The 6,310-nt window shown below is 38.1% G+C and overlaps 1 protein-coding gene across 1 annotated transcript in view; it reads right to left on the minus strand.

Moving 5' to 3' along the window:
- Positions 1-2,929, minus strand: part of chl1b (cell adhesion molecule L1-like b) — a 109,057-nt gene extending 106,128 nt beyond the window's left edge. Inside the window, exon 1 of the mRNA XM_024269433.2 lies at positions 2,441-2,929. The gene's annotated coding sequence lies outside the window, so the exon portion shown is untranslated. The remainder of the gene's footprint in view (positions 1-2,440) is intronic.
- Positions 2,930-6,310: the final 3,381 nt, after the last annotated feature.

Below are 6,310 nucleotides of genomic sequence, written 5' to 3' on the forward strand. Positions count from 1 at the left end.
TACCTAGATCAGGTGTGTTTTAACAAAAAAAAAAGATTAAGACATCTATCCATGAGTACTAATGTTTAATTTCTGTGTCAAGTTTGACACCCGTATCTATACAGAATTGTCCTTTAGTCAGCACAATCCACAAATACAAGATCATAAAAATATTATGTTACTCTGAATAACTGTAGGGGTTTCCGAGAATAAAATGATAGAAATGTTGCTAACTTGTATAACAACTGCATGATTCCGATTCAGTTGAGCTACCAAAATCTCAAGTGAAGTCCAAAATTGCTTTGTGGTATATCTAAATTAAAAAACTTTTATGTACCAACAAACAACCATTTTTTTAATTGGATTATACTGAAGCCTTCAGGTGTTTTTTGGCTTTATTGACTGACATGAAAAGTTATCGAAAACATTTTTATAACAACCTCTCCCAACTTCACAACTTTTCCTACCGCCTAAGAGTGGTAATCTATCATAAAAAATAAATAAAATAAACGAAACAACTATTTCAGCAGCTACAGTTAAAAGTTTGATCCATTGTGATTGCACAAACTCCTTTTACGAGATTATATTGATAAACCTGTCTAACAGAGCAGAAATCAGACTTGTGTGCCATAGAAACTACAAAAGAAAATTGTTGTTCTTATATGGTCTTAATGTCGAGTGGCCATGGCTCAAGATCGGGTCTTTGGTTCACGCCTTGTCCGCCCATATATTAAAGTGTCTTTGGGCAAGATACTGAACCCCACATTGCCTCTGGTGGAAGGTTGTCGCCAGTGTTCAGCAGCTCAGCAGCCTCCTGTGTGTGAATGTGCGTATGGGTGAATGGGTCTGGGACTGTAAAACGCTTTCGGCATTCTACGAAGGTATACACCATTTATCATTAAGTGTAAAAATAAACTCAACCTTTCAATTTCATACACACTTTGGTCAAAACACTCAAAACCCGATAGGGTGAGATGTGTTAGCACACACTCTTTGACCAACTATTACTCTTCGACTGTGCCCACGATCAACAGATATCAGCTGATTTTGATGTGCAAAACATAACTAATTTTCATACCAGCTTTGCACTGATATGGAACACATTACTAACTGTTGTATAGTGGCGCAAAGCTATTCTTCTCCGCTTCAGAATCTGTTAGAATTGCATTAATTGTCAAAGGTTGAAGATATTTGGTAGTCAAAAGAATGTTTACACAGGAACTAAAGTTCCAGTGTCAAAGAGTTAAAGCATTATTCATCTACTTAGAAGTAGCAAACACACAAAAAAGGGGTTGCTCTGTAGATGTTTAACAATTCACAAAATCATGAAAATCACATATTTATCAACCTTGAAGAAAATTGTATATTTCCTACAAATCCATTCCAAGGGATGCTCACTGGGAGAGTACAAGCTTTGATTAATTCATTAATTCATTCATTTATTCTTTTGTTTTTTCTGTGGAAAAAGATGTGCCACAAACTGAATACCAGAAAGCATAGACCTATGTGATGGAAAAACAGAAACTAGCATCAAAGGAATACAAAACAGTGGTAAAACGCAGAGCGCCTGGGTTCCCTGGGATTCCCTCAAAGGCCTCGTCTGCAAGGAGATGCCAAAAAATAAAAAATAAAAAATAAAAAAAAAAAAAACAACCAACCCAACAACTAGCATTTGAGTGTGTTCCATACAGACTACAATACACTCCTATCTCTGGTAAATATTCATATCATGGGGATCTGTTTGTCAATGAGGCAGAATATGGTTGCTCTGTAAACTACAACAACAGTGCCATCCACACCCAACCAATTAAAGAGAAACGCTGTTGGCCGCCATTCATCTAATGGAAATGTCACTCTAATGTGGTTTTAATCACACAGATTCAAGTCCCATCAGTCACTGCAATCCTCTGGTATGCAATGTTCATGTTAATACATGACATGAAAAAGCTAACTCCATGTAATTGGAAAGTTATCTTTTTCTTTCTTTTTTTTAATTGTACTCCACTAGTAATTTCCCAGAATGCTCTGCTAACATTTAATTTTTGGAGAAAATAATTGAAGATTCCACCAGAAAAGATTAGATTTTCGACCCTTTGAAAGAAAAGAGAATGGATGAATTTTTTTAATGGGGGATATACTTCACCGCTGCTGAGGGCAGTGAGGTGTAAACCTGGCAGAATCAGGGTTCATTATCGGCTCCAGTCCAGAGACAAGAAAAGAAAATGATTTTTTTTCTATCGATAAATAAATAAAAATAAGAAAAAAATAATGATTGACAGTTTTCAAATATAATTGAAAAACATAGTTTCCACCTTCCTGAGTAAAATGCTTCAACCGTGACTGTGTTTGACATCTCTCAACATTTAAATTACTCGTCACGTGCCCGGCTAGCAGGTGCCTAACACCGCGCGCGCGGTATCACAGCTAACACATCACGACAAAAGTGAAGCAAATGACACACCTGAGAGAGGTAGACGATGGTGGCTTCTCGCAGAGAGGATGAAAGACGAACGTCGAGGGGCAGAAAGTGCTGGAAACTCCGACGCGCAGGTGTAGTGCTCCTCGCGGCAGCTCGCGCTCAAAGTTAACGGCGGTTCCCGCTGAGGCGGAGGGCGGAGGGGAGGCTCGTCGGTAAGCGGTACGCCGCCTCGTCTTGCTGTTGGTCTGAGCCGGAGCACCTCCGCTCCTCCTCCCTTCTCTGGATGCTGCCAGAGCCACCTCCTCCCCCCACCCGCTCCTCCCGACGCGCCTCTGTGAGGAGGAGGAGGAGGGTATGGGGAAGAAAAAGTAATAGCACTTTCTTCCTCCTTTTTCTCCTCCACAAAGACGGGCGAAAGAAAAGAAGGGAGCCTATCGCGGTCAATAGGTTTGACAAAACCCCATGGCAACGCAGAAAAACCCAACTTCCCCACGTTGTGACCGGGTCAACCCCCCCACCACCACCTTACACATTATACATAACTACCACCACCCAAAAAAAAACCTACAGTGGCGTTATTCCCAGGCTTCAGAGGGAGCAGGTTTTAACAAGAAAGGAGGAGCAGTGGTGAGTTTATCAAAGTGCAGCTCAAATATGTGAGTAAATATCATAAATGTACTTTTAAAGATTGTATTCAGACTGCTTCGCTTAAAGTGAACCAAAATTTATTTTCCTCAATAATTTTCAGTCAGAATTACATCTAAGTGGATTCTGGTCCAGGACCAAGAACCGCTCTCTGGCCATCTTTTGAGGTGGTTTCGATTTGTTTCCAATCTGACTCAACTTCGGTTTGCTCTGAGTTTCCTCAGTCTAAATACACTTGAAGCAGAGTAACTGAACTAAAACAGCCACCATAGCCGGTCTTTACATGATGTAAATACTGAGCTGTGGACAAACCTAGTGTATATGCAACAACTCATCAAAATGTGGTTGGATGAATGCAGACTCATTAAAACAACTTTTAACACATTTCTTGTCACACTGTTTTTCGACATTCTATATGTCATAAACAATTATCAGCCTTATTAAGCACTTATTGCCTCCTCAGTAACTGCCTTGCAGCATGCCTCCACGAAGTACAAAAAGTATAAAGTTTTTTTATTTGACCTTGATGGATTTTCAAAATTGGTCAGCCAAAGATAAATTTTGAATAAGGAAACTATCCCAACAAGGGCTGCAAAGCGCAGGAGTTCCATTTTTCCTTTTCTTAGCCCCACCCTCAAAATTAAATATAATTTTATATACAAAGCCTAATATCACAAAAGAATGGTGGTATTTTTTTTTAGAAGCAGGTCAGTCATAAAATATAAACAATGGCTGATTGCTAAACTACACAGACTAAATAAAACTGGTTATCCCTGCCCTTAGACCCCCCTTCCCAGTAAGGAAAACCTAAAAAACCTGATTCAGGAAAAAAGTAGAAACTTAAGGGATGTCCACATGAGGGAGAGATCATATCTCAGGATGGACAGGCGATTTACAAGGACTGTTAAAGAAGAAATAGCTTATCTAACTCTTCAACTACGTTTTTGAATACGTTCCTGGCCAAGGACTGAACAGATCTTTAGTCACATGGTTTTGTTCACAGGCTTTAGTTTGATTTAGAAGTCTCCGGCAGACGCCAGACAGAGTACAGACCAAATGCAAGGTTCAGAACTCAATCCGAACCAAATTTATCAGAGTTGGTCAAAACCAAGGGGCTTTTCCAGTCTGAATATACCCTAAATTCAATGTTTCAGTTGTACCAATTCTAATCTCAAAGCACATTTGTAGTGGTGGGGAAAAATTTTAATTATCAAAATTTTTTAGAGGGTTAACAATTAATCCACATAATTAATGAATTGATTCCTATAATCTGACCAGATTGATCTGATCAAGTTGTTGATTGAATCGACCTATACTAATAATTATTAATTACCATTACTATTAGGTTAAAATGACCAATAGCCATCACAGGTGACAACACACATGACAATGAAAAATGATCAAGCCATCATTACAGTCCAACATCTGGAAACACTAAAAATTTAGCAAAGACGTGATCATACAGTGTGGTTTAATGTTCTAATAATGTTCCATTTGTATAATTTTTATGTGTAAAAAACAGTAGAAAAACTGATTTTAAGTCAGTGAATCAGATCAAATCAGATCATTCAAAGTGATTCAGTATCGACTATGAATCGTATCAGCAACCACAAATTATGATATGAATCAAATTGTTAGAATGAATCATTACACCCATAATAAGTGTTCAAAATGAATCGATTCTGTCAAAAGGAAAAAACAATTCAGATATGTGATACAAATACAGTCGATATAAACTCAGTTTATTTTTATTTTTTTAGAAGCATAGAGATCAGTAAAACAGTACCTGCTCCACTAACCCCCATTTGGGTACAATAAGGTAAAATCCATCCATTGTCCAAGCTTTGTCAAATACCCAATGGATGCCAATTGTATATTTTCAATATGGCATTTTTCTAGGGAAAAAAAATGCTTATTTCTTGTTTTTACTTCGCTTATCAACTGTAAAACGATCATACTATACTGAAGAGAGGAGGTGCTATCTGAGTGTTTCCTCGTATATCATGGGGGTTAGGTTCTAAAAATAACGTCTGATAGGTGAAATCCGTGAAGTAGGATTATAGATGTTTTAAGGCTGTAAAACTCCTATACACTTTCCTCAGACAGGCAAGACAAACAGCATCACCAGCTATCTCCTGCTGTCAGCAGTGTTTGTTTTTGCACTTCAAAAAAAGTATGTCCAATATTATAGAATAAAACTAAAGATCTACTTGCAATCAAAGATTTATATAGATTTGGCAAACTGTACAGAATATGTATAGGAGATTTGGCATGGAGGGGATTGATAGATAGTCTACAGACAATTATGACCCAGAACACAATGTGCTGTAAGAAAAAAAAAAAAAACATGCAAAACTGCTCTGAAAAATGTTTTGATGAAATAAGACTCTGAAAGATAAACTGCAATAGTGAGGGATTGTTTTGAATCATAATCCATGACAATGAACATCATCCTTTAGTGTAAATGTGTGTCTATGACTGTGTGGCTCTGTGATGAACTGGCGACCTGTACAAGGCGTACCCTGCCTTTGCCAAAAAGTAGTTAGGACCCCATGATGACACAGAAAAGAATTAACTCTTTAACACCTAAATAACACACGCTCTTCGAACTACCATAAGTCTTTGACTGTTTCATGATCAACATGAATCAGCTTATTCTGATGAAGAGAAAAAAATATTTTCAACTTTCACCTAATGGCATAATCCAGCTTTCTGCACTATAGAATCAGCTGATTTACGCTGATTGCTTGAACACCTCACGTTTGTAAAATGTTGGGGTTGCTTTTCTTGGATTCAGAACCTGCTGGTTTTAAAGTAATTTTGTAAACAATTGAAGAGTTATGGTTGTCGAAAGAATGTAAACACTGGAGCTTAAGTTCCTGTGTTAAAGGGTAAAGCAGATTTTGAGGATGGATGGATGGATGGATGGGCACAAAGTGTTTTTTCATTTTTGTTTATACGTTGTGCTATGTATAAATTCAGAGCTTTGAATACCTTTACAGAGTCCACAAAAGACAACTGTTACACAGGGGTTGGCCCCTCCGTTCTTGAGCACAAAACAGAAAACAAACTGCACCTTGGAAGTCAAAATTTCTTGGCCTGTTTACAGATCCAAAGAGTGTCCAAGTCAAGGTTGTAGAGGACACGCAAAAACACAGGAACACGGATTAGAAACTGTAGTGTTGACTTCTACAAATGTGGAAAGTTAGGAAAGCCAAGTTAGAAGCAGAACTTCCCAACCCCGATCCTCCTGGGGCCCGTTTCAAG

This window comes from Oryzias melastigma, linkage group LG5 (genome assembly GCF_002922805.2).
Source record: "Oryzias melastigma strain HK-1 linkage group LG5, ASM292280v2, whole genome shotgun sequence".
Classification (NCBI taxonomy): domain Eukaryota; kingdom Metazoa; phylum Chordata; class Actinopteri; order Beloniformes; family Adrianichthyidae; genus Oryzias; species Oryzias melastigma.